Source organism: Mus musculus, chromosome 15, assembly GCF_000001635.26.
Source record: "Mus musculus strain C57BL/6J chromosome 15, GRCm38.p6 C57BL/6J".
In the NCBI taxonomy this organism is placed as follows: Eukaryota; Metazoa; Chordata; class Mammalia; order Rodentia; family Muridae; genus Mus; species Mus musculus.
The window spans coordinates 78351854-78363224 of NC_000081.6; positions in this window are offsets into that span (position 1 = coordinate 78351854).

Here is an 11371-nt window from a genome sequence, read left to right on the forward strand (position 1 = left end):
CCAGAACTCCTTGGGCAGTTTCAGTGTGGATCTGCTGCTCAGTGCTAGCATTGATGAACACTGTTTTCTGGCTGAAAGCCTTGGTGTCCTGGCTCTAAAAGGATCTCACCTAATTTGGGGTTGGGGGGAGGTTCATAGTTGAGATTCACCTTCTCTGTTGCAAGAATGTCAAACTCCCAGGCTCTAGGAGTGGTGACCTCACATGGTCCCAGAAGACACACTGATCTCCGGCAGAGTTGCCCTCCCAGTGTGGCAGGACAATGACTTCAGGAGCACAAAGGAACCTGATAAGGCCTAGGAATCAGCCAAGGGAGTGCTAGTGCTCAGACTGATAAAAAGCCTAGGCTCATTTGGGCAAGCATATTTTTAAGAGGCAGAAGGACTGGCCCATCACCTCCCAGAGTTTCCCGATTAGATTTAGAGGAAATAACATCACAACTCTAACACTCAACTCGAGAGTTCTAAATCAAGCAAGGGCTAAAGCCAGGATGCAGTTCCTTTAGAGGGTTGCTGGGATTCTCACAGAGCTCACGCTGGGTCACATGGGAGGGATCTGATGTTGGGTCATGTGGTCCCACCAATGCCAAAGACTCTGAAATGTCTCTGTGAGGAGAACCCTGGAGATGGGCAGGATCATTTCTCATGCCTTCCCCTTCCTCTTCACATGGGTGATTGTTGAATTTCAGGGAAAGGAAAAAGGAGACAAACAGAAAAAACTTAGGCACAGACTCATGCCTGATTAAAGTGCTGGAACAAGCAACCATTGTGTGCCCAGCCCTAAGCAGAGCAGGGATATCTACCCTCCAAGGCTAAGGAAACTCCATGGAAGAGGGAAGGAGAGTGTGTGCAAGGGCCGGGTGATGGGAGTAACTGCTGTGAAGCACTGACTTCTTGATATAACATGGCCATTACACTCATATTACACTCCGGTTATAAGGATAAGGCGTCCCTTGTCACGTTTCTATAAATCTTTAACTCTCAGCAATTGCCAAGAGGAACAATGCTATGTTCTTCTGCAGTGATGTTTTCATGTCCCCACAAAGAAATTCCACTCACACTCACATAAGCAGCCCTATTTAAACACGGTTCCTCAAACCCACAAAGCAAAGATTTGAAAACAGGAGGGCTACTCACCAGGAAGAACTGGAGGTTTAGCAGGTATTGGAAAGGTAATGAGAGACAATGGGGGGGGGGGCGGGGGACACAACCAAACTGTATCTTGTACATGTATGAAAGAATAATGAAGACATATAGAATTGATTGTTGTTACAGTAGACACGAGAGTGCAGAGATGCCTTCAGGGAACCTTGACTGGAATTGGCACAGAGCAGGACACGCAGCATGCTACATCTGTGGTTCCTAAGACAATAGTGTCCATGGTTGGAGATTTAGTCTTTTATCGTGTGGACTCCTACCTTCCTGTTATACACACTTACAGATAGAGTCAGGCCTTCCCATTCCAGGCTTACTATTGATTTCCTCCATTTCCAATGCTGCATCCACAGTTGTTTTGTAACAGAAGAAATAACCTATGTAAAAGTACAAAGCAAAGAAAATATGTCTATAGTTTACATTTTATTTTGGGTACTGTAATCTCCAAGGATAAACACATCCTTGCCATGGTGTCTCAGCGGTGAGCAGGGCTCCTGCTTTGCTAAAAGCTGACTTTCATCCTTTGCTCATTGTCAGGACCAAGAGGAGAAGATCATGGACCGTGGCCTTTGAACCTCTTCCCTAAGCCATGGGTGGAGACATGATCTGGGACTCTACCCTTTCTGCCCATGGATGCTTGGGCACTAAGAACAGCTTCTCAGGGACTGGGAGGGCTGGAGAGATGGCTCAGAGGTTAGGAGCACTTACTGCTCTTCCAAAGGTTCTGAGTTCAACTCCCAGCAACTACATGGTGGTTCACAACCATCTGTAGTGGGATCTGACGCCCTCTTCTGGTGTGTTTGGAGACAGCAACAGTGTACTCATAAATAAAATAATTCTTTAAAAAAAAAAAAGAAAAGAACAGCTTCTCTCAAAGTCTGACTGTTGCACTGTGTCTGCAACCTGAAAGACAGACAGAAAGCTGGCTGTCGGGAGTGTTCCTCCTATTCACCGAGAAGAGTACCAAATATCTAAAAGGTACACAATCCATGTGGTTTATGCTTAATCCCTAACCTCTCTGGGAGTCCGGCAAGTTGGTGTATCTAAGTAGAACGCACTCCTGGGACAAGCCAACAGTAAACTCTGGCATCCTGTTTTGTTATCTATGTTTTGCCCAAGCGAACATTTCACACATTCATGACAATGCATTACCAGAGAAAGACAGTCTATCCTGTGTGACTCTGTAAGAGAAGTCCCATGTGGGCTCATACCTCCTTGCCTCAGAAGCCCCCCTCCCCACTCATTCCTCTGTATTAGTCAATACTACTGCAGGTGTCAACTGTGCTGAGACCTGTATGTGGGGCTATAAATCGCAAGATGAAGCCCCCCAGCCTGGGAACCCCCTGGTGTCTCAGCACCTTCAGGAGCTTGGTCTTCTTCCAGAACATTCCATCTCTTGCTGTTCACCTCCTTGGCCTTATTTCATGCCACAGGACTTGGCAGCACGCCACACAGGGACTCCTCCTGTGGGAGAAATCACAGGGCCATCAGTTCAATTTGATGGAATTTGATACCAGGTTCTCTGTGTACAAGGCCTTGCTAGATTAATTGGTCCCTTTCAATAAGGCCATACTGAACATTTGTCAGTTTGTAATGAGGGGCTTGCCTGGCCTTATTTGTTTACAGATTTCGTTTTCAGATTATAAATGATATTTCTATTGTTCTGTGTGACTACATCATTGAGTGGTTCAGAAAGAGTTCAGTAGCATTGAAGTAAGCAAGAGAAGTGGTTATCCTAATCAGATTTTCCTATTCATTCCTTCCTTATTTAAATGTGTATATATGTTTGTTTATGGGTGTACACCAGCCACGGTTCACATGTGGAGGTCAGAAGACAACTTGGAGGAGCCACTTCCATCCTCCCAACAAGTGTGATCCAGAGACTGAACTCACAGCATCGGGCTTCGTGGCAGGTGTCTACACCTGCTCAGCCTTTTGAGTACCCACCTGATTAAGTCTCTGTACAAAATCTCCTTATTCTGATACTTTAGTAATCAGTTCAGAATATATTGAGCAACTTCTGGATTCACTAATTTCTTTTCTCTTCTCTTCTCTTCTCTTCTCTTCTCTTCTCTTCTCTTCTCTTCTTTTCTTTTCTTTTCAGATTTCTTTATTTTATGTATGTGAGGACACTGTTGCTGTCTCCAGAAACGCCAGAAGAGGGCACCAGATGGTTGTGAGCTACCATGTGGTTGCTAGGGATTGAACTCAGGACCTCTGGAGTGCAGTTGATGCTCTTAACCTCTGAGCCATCTCTCCAGCCCTGGATTCACTAATTTCATAAACAAAAACAATAAAAATTCTAACAAACAATTTAAATTTCAGCTAATCTACAAATAGTAAAAAGAGATTCGCCAATTATATGTCAAAGCTCCCCTTTCCTTCATTCCCACCTCCATGTAGTTGTCATAGCCGTCCTTCATAGCCGTCGGTCACAAGCCAACTAGGAAATGAAAGTTCAGGGAGGCATTTTAACACAGATCTACCTGAGTGCGAACGGTTTCTGCTCCGTGCTACTTGACTTTCAGGTGTTGCTGTGCTTATCAATAGGATAGATAGCATTCTTGTATAAGTGTATTTGTAAAGAAAGTATATTTGTGATTGAAATGACAGAACAGTAATCAATTATTGTGGAGCTCATGACTATGATGTCAATTCTGAAGGAATTTCAACACAGGAGAAAGAAGTTGCCCTGGCGCAATGGCACGCTCTAAGGGGCACAGAGGAAGTTCCTGCTCAGGGCAGCTCGGCATGACCAGAGGACTCAGCAAGCAGGGGTGAGGGGGAAGGGAAGATCAACTGTATGGTTTAGGCTCAACAGGTCAGATGAAGGTGGAAGGAGATGTGGGTGAGAATGGAGGTCCCGCTGGGATAGCAGGCTGCTCAGGACAGCTCGGCATGCCCAGAGGACTCAGCAAGCAGGGAAGATGGGTGGGGGGAGGGATGCTTACCTGTATGGTTCAGGCTTGGTATCTCAAGGATTCTTTTGATAGGAATCAAGGATGCACAAATCAAGGCTCAGCTAGGCTCATGCTTTGATGGTGTTGCTAGCAATATCAGGGCTTTTTTCCCCTTGTGGTTTTAATCTCATGGATGAATAATTCAGTAAGACTCTTGAAAGAAGCTCATGAACAATTTCATTCAAGTGTTGTAAGAGAAACAAGACAAGCTAGCTGGAAGCCTCGGGAGCTGCAAACAAGATTGAATGACAAAGATGGAAGAAAGCCATTCCCGTTGTAATGGACATCGCCGAGCAGCCATGTTTAGGAAAAATGTGCAAATGATCAAGATAGAACGTGAGAGGGTCCAGAGTGTACAGCAATGCAGAAATGCAGTCATCATCTTTGGATGGCACTGGAAAAATAGAAGGAAGAAGAGGAAGAAGAGGAGGAGGTAGAAGAAGACAAAGACCGATGACTACAAAGACAATGAAGGAGGAGGAGGAGAAGGAGGAGAAGGAGAAGGAGGACAGGGAGGAGGAGAACAAGGAGGAGGAGGAGAGGAAGGAGGAGGAGGAGGGCAGAGAGGAGAAGGAGGAAGAGGAGAATCATCACTCTTTTCTGAAATAGGACTGTGGTGGATTAAATGGAAATGGGCCCCATAGGTTCATAAAGAGTGGCATTATTAAGTGCTGTGGCTTTGCTAGAGGAGATATGGACCTATTGAAGGACCTGTTTCACTGGGGGTGGGCATTTAGGCTTCAATGCTCAAGCCAGGCCCAGTGTCTGTGATTATGGTTTCTCTTCACAGCAATAAGACTCTAAGATGGAAGTTGGTAGCGGGGCCAGGGGAACTGCCATGGCAGGCCAGACAATGCTTTCGTTTGGAGGAATATGGAACCCTTTGGGGCTTTGAACTAGAAGAGCAATTGGGCAATTCAAGCAAGGTTTACTGGGTCATACTAGCTGGAGCATGGAACACAATGGTGCTAAGGGTTATTTAAACTGTGTGGACACAATTCGGGAGGATTCAGAGGGGGATATTAGTATGGGGCCCAGAAACAATTCTTGTGATGTTTTGGCTAAGAACATGGCTGCTTTCTGCCATTATGTAAAAAGCCAACCTGAGGCTAAATTGAAGAGTTATGCATTAAAAGCTTTGGCGGAGGACAGTGAGAAGCTGCCTAGCATGGGCTGTGTCATATGGCTCTTGCTGGTCTGACTTACACAGTTCTATGATGAAAATGAACAAGCTGAGCTAGGAAAAATACAAAATGTAGTTTGCGAAAGGGAGCACCAGGAAGTTCAATGGAGTTCAATCCTGTGTTCAAGGACATAAAAAGATTAAAGAAATACTTGATGTTAGATGGAATACAGGGAATGGTTGATGTCAAGGTAAGATGCCGCCCTGCCAAGCTTCCAACACATGGAAAGGTATTTAAGCAAAGCGTAGGGCCTGGCACATGCCTTAATACCTGAAGTGGGGAGGCAGAGACAAGCAGATCTCAAAGTTCAAGACCAACCTGGTTTTCAGAGCAATTTCCAGGACATCCAAGCTTAGGCAGTGAAGAAAACCATTGAAACCAGAAAGCTGGTGAAAATGTATTTGAAAGAGAAGGTAATGTATTTTAATAAAGAGGCCATGTTCCAGCCCCAGCGAGTAATGGAACTTGGCAGCTTCAGCTATGTGGTTATGAGTTCAGAGACAAGGATATAAGAAAGGAGTTGTAGAATCTCCCTCCATGTCAAAAGAAAGTCCCTGAAGCCAGACTTACTGAATGGAGGCCTAAAGAAGCCATTGCATGAATCTGTGAAGATGAAGCCTGGATCGCCCTAGAGACCCTGAGATGCTGAAGATGCCCAAGGCTCTTTGGCATCCCTGCTGAAGAAGGCTGCTAACACTGGGTTGGATCAGCCCTAGAAAAGGAAGTGTGATACAGTCAGCAAGGCTGAAAGGAGCTGGAGATCTGAAGAGTGTTTTGACATGAAGATGCAGAGTTCGGAGTTTGTCCATCTGGCTGTCAGTCTTGTTTTGGTCCAGCATTTTCTCACTATGCTCTATGTATACCCTTTGGGAATGGTAATGTATATCCTGCGCCATTAATTGTTGGAAGTATGTGACCTGCTTCTTCGTTTTGACTTTACAGGGGGACTACAGTTAAGAGACTGGGTGAGTCTCAGAAGAGACTTTGAACTTTAGGCTTTAAAACAGTGCTGGTGCTGTGATAGACTACAGGAACTTTCAAAGGAAGACTCAATGGATTTTGCATTGTGATATGACTGCAAGACTATGGGCAGAGTGGGGTGGAATGTAATTGTTTGAGTGAAAATGACCCTGATAGCTTCACAGGGAGTGGCACTATTAGGAGGTGTGGCTTTGTTGGAATAGGTGTGGCTTTTTTGGAGAAAGTGTGCCACCGAGGATGAACCTTGAGTTCCAAATGCGCAGGTCAGGTCCAATGTCCCTTTCTCTTCCTACTGACCATCAATTCAGATGTAAAACTCTTAGCTATCTCTCCAATACTATGTCTGCCTGCATTTCATGCTTCCCAACATGATAATGAACTGTAAGCTGACACCAATTAAATGTTTTTCTTCAGAAGACCTGCTGAGTTCCTGACTGCTTTCTCGGAGGCCATGGAAGCACCAGGGTCCAGAGGTAACACCCTATCCCCTGTCCACAACCTCCCTTAAAAGTGGACCCTATATCCCCAACTCTCTATATTCTTGCCCACCACTCTAGCAGCTTTCCCAGAAGCCATGTGGGCATTAGGGACCCCAGGTTAGACATGGTCCTCTGCACACTAACTCCCTTAAAACATACCCAACAGCCTTAAACTATACCCCATTTCCTGGGCACCAGATTAGACATCATATTAGACATCACAACTTTGGTAGATCTCTGCTTTCTCAGAGGCCATGCTGGTTCTAGGAACCTCAGAGGCAATATTGGTTCCCAAAATCCCAGAGGTCACCCAGGTCACAAAAACCCCAGTAGAGATGCCCTACTGGACCTGAACTCTGGCTGGTCACCAGAACTGCAGGCAACCTGGGCCAGAAGACCAGAGAAGAAACAGAATCAAGGAAATATCAGCAAAAAACACTCAGCGATCTAACAAAGATGAACTCAGAAATCAGCACCTAAACCCATAATAACCCTTAACCCGGATAACTAGGAACCAGGACAAAATCAACAGCAGCCAGGGAAATATAGCACAATATTGCCCAAGGCCTGAACAATCAAATGCCTTAAAGAAATACTGGAAAATACAGACAAACAGGTAAAGAAAATCAATATAAACTGTTCAAAACCTGAATATGGACATAGAAGCAATAAAGAAAACAGAAAGTAAGGGAAAACAAAAGATAGAAAATCTAAGTAAGCAAACAGAAACTACAGGCACAAGCATAATCAATAAAATACAGGAGACGGAAGAGAGAATCTCAGGCATAGAAGATACAAGAAAAGAAGTTGATGCATCATTCAGAGAAAGTGTGAATGCTAAAAAGTTCCTCACACAAAACACACAGGGTGTCTGGAATGCTATGAGAAGGCCAAACCTAAGAATAATAGGAATGGATGAAGGAGAAGATTCCCAAGTTGAAGGACCAGAAAATATTTTCAATGAAATTGTAGAAGAAAATTCCCCTAAATAGATATCTATAAATGTACAGGAAGCTTACAGAACACCAAATAAATTGGGCCAGAAGAGACCTCCCACCACATAAGTATCAAACCACTAAATAGATAAAAGAAAGAAAAATATTTAAAGCTACAAGAAAAGGGGAAAGTAATTTTTGAGACCAGGATTCTCAATGGATAGTCCAGAAAGACCTGGAATGGTATCTTGCAAACCCTAAGAGATTGCAGATGTCATGCCAGATTATTATACCCAGCAAAACTCTCAATCTCCAGAGATGTAAAAAAACAATATATTTCTTGGAAAAATAAATTTAAACAATATCTATCCACAAATCCAGCCCTACAGAAGATACAAAAAGGAAAACTCCAATCCAAACAGGTTAACTACACCCAAGGAAACATAGGAAATAAAAACATTGCACACCAACAAAAAAACAAAAGAATGTAAACACAAACAGAGAGAGATCTCCAGTACACAAGGGAACACCTTACATACAATTCCACAGGCAAACCCAGAACCATAGAATGATTGCCTTCTGACTTTAAACAAGCCCAGATCTGAGTGTCCTACCCTGTTGGCTTCAGGGTAGTCTCATGTCCCAGTTTTCCTGCATGCTGCCACTAGGGTAAGCCTAGTATCCAGAAGGCCACTGAAGGCAGACCAGAGGACAGTCCCAACATGCAAATGCTGAGTAAATGCCACACACACAGCTGCTTGGTATCTTAAAGTTTAAATGCATGCTGGACCTCAGAGCAAGTCAAGTCTCTGGTGGTCGACTTGCATACTATCCTCCACTGCCGGGCCAAAACTCACAGGGTGGAAGATATACATTGCCTCAGGTCAAGTGGCCTCTGGGATCAATTACTGACCACTTTTTAATCTCAGTAGCCAGGAGACCATGCAAACATTGACCTCTGAGAGTTCAGTGCCCTGAGGACCCAGTGCATTTTCATTAAGAGGCAGGGCTGATGCCCAAGCAGCCACACACTGTTCTTCAAGGGTTGGGACTGCAGAGTGTCATCATGACAGGACAGCACCCAGGTGAGCCAAAGAAACGACACCTTCCAGAAAGGAACACTAGCTGGAACCACCATATTGTACCTCCATGATGGAAAAAGTACCCAGAACCTATTTCCTAACTGACCTCAGAGAAGGCACAATACCATGGGGCTGGATCTTAGGCCTAGACCAAGGCAGATCATTACCTATGAGGCATTATCACATTTATAACTGTTTATGGTTATCCAGAAGGCCCACACCGCCCCCCCCCCCACAAAGACAGGTTTGGTAACCTGAGTGCCAACTACATCATGACCAAAGGTCAGGCCTTGTGTCAAGGTGGACATACAAGTGCATCAATGATGTCATATGGCAGTAGTAATATCCAGGGAGCTCAAATTTCTCCCCTTTAGGGAAGGTTCGGTACCGAGAGTCATTGTCATATGCAGCATATAAAAGACCTGATGGGAGGGAAACAGGACTCTCACTTCTATCTGCAGCTCCCCCCCCCCATGGTCCTATGGGGACTGTTTGTCTGTTCAAATAAAGTTTCAGTTTATTGTTGTATCATATATCCCCCCACACACACAACAGTAGTCCACCTCTCTGCCTGCAGCCTTTGTTTTTTTTTTCTATCTAAATCTATGTCTATAATGTACAATTATTTGTCCATCCCATGGAAAGATTCCCTGAATGAACAAACCATATTCACCTAAGACCCTCATAACACTGTCATCTCATGAATGAATTAACATTCCATCCACTACCCCCAGGCTGTACACCCTTAACTGAAGTACATAGAAGGACCTCTGAATAAAAGTGTCAGGCTTGTTGAGGTCACTCTGGGGTATGTGCACACTAGGGTCCCTGCCTATTGTTCCAGAGGGAGACACATAAACTGGGTATGAGACAGAGACTGGAAGAAAGTTCCTCTGCATCAAAGTCTGGCTCCTGAGAACATTTTCAAGTGGCAAGGACCCGCCTCAACTTGGAGAGGGGTTCTGAGAGAAGGGGTATGTAGAAGGAGCAGAAACAAACTACTCAAGATCAAATCATGGGTCCAAGCTGACGGACCTATGTTCTGCTCTGACAGCTTTTCAGATTGCTTTCCTCTGTTTTGCTTTTTCTGGTGATCTCCAGACAGCTCATTTCTCTCTCTCTCTCTCTCTCTCTCTCTCTCTCTCTCTCTCTCTCTCTCTCTCTCTCTCTCTCTCTCTCTGTCTCTCTCTCTCCTTCCCTCCCTCCCTCCCTCCCTCCCTCCCTCCTGCTCCAAGTAGTTCTCTTTTTCTATTCTAAAATCTGGATAGCTCATCTCTTGCAGATCATAAGCACAGCCTTTTATTTTACATATCAACATATCACTCCAGTCATTTACTCAAGGATCCCTTTTGAATCAGCATCCCATGGCCATTACAAAAGAACCCAGAGACCTATCTGCCTTTGTCAAACACAGACAATAAGCTAGCTGTGTAGGACCCTACCCTAAAATTACAATTTCTACCTCACCTGGGCCTAGACCTAAATTCCCTCTGTCCATGAACTCCAGAATCTGTCCGCCTTTGTGAAAGAAAGAAAGGAAGGAAGGAAGGAAGAAAGAAAGGAAGGAAGGAAGGAAGGAAGGAAGGAAGGAAGGAAGGAAGGAAGGAAGAAAGGAAGAAAGGAAGAAAATCTTAAAATCTTAGCTGGGTGGAATCTCCTGAAATCATGACTCCCTAAATCTCTTTATTTCTTTTCTTAATATTTTTCTGACAAGTTGGCTCACAGCACACCTGCTTTTGATCTTTTTAGATTCATAAAGCCCCCTCACATAATTCATATCACAACCTTATATTTTTCGTAGTTGAGATATACATTTTTGAACTCATGTTTTCAGAGTTGTTTCTCACAGCCTTGTGGGCTATCCTGACTGTCCCAGCATTTATCATTTTCCTAAGACATTAGCCACACCTTCATCTCCCAGACTCATGCTATCTCTGATTATCACGGAAGTTAACAGAGGGGACATTTCTCAAGGAAGGAGCATGAAAATATGTGCATTACTATACAAACAAGCCTTACTCCCACAGCAGGCATTGGCACTCAGGGAGGCCCATGCCTGCTGGCCCTGCTTCAGCAGCAGGAACCATCTCATTCCACCCCTACCAAGGCCATACCTGACTTGTAATTCAAGCCATCAACTCTTTAAGGTACTGAAGACATCCAGTATGTGAAAAACGAGAAGAGGAAAACTCCAGTCATGGTAAATGTTTATGAAGGAGTCAACGCCTGTGTTTATGATAAGGGTTGAAATCCATGAAATGCCTGCTCAAGACACCCATATGTGTAGGAGGAATTTTAGAAATTAGGCCTCAAAATGCAAGAGGTGCAAACCTGTCACCACGGCACCCAGGATGCAGAAAAAGATGGTGAGTTACTGCTGGCCAGCCTGTGCTTCACAATGGCAGCGTGATTCAGATCTGAAGCAAGAGATCCTGCCATTTCTGTCAGGATGGGTCAAACAGGAAGGTAATATGCTGAGCAAAGGGAGCCACAAAAGGAGGAAAATATTGAATAGAGGAACATAAATCGAGATGCAAAAATGATTGGGAGATGTTGGCTGAAGTATGGAAATGAGCCATTCTGTTGCAGGAAGAAGTC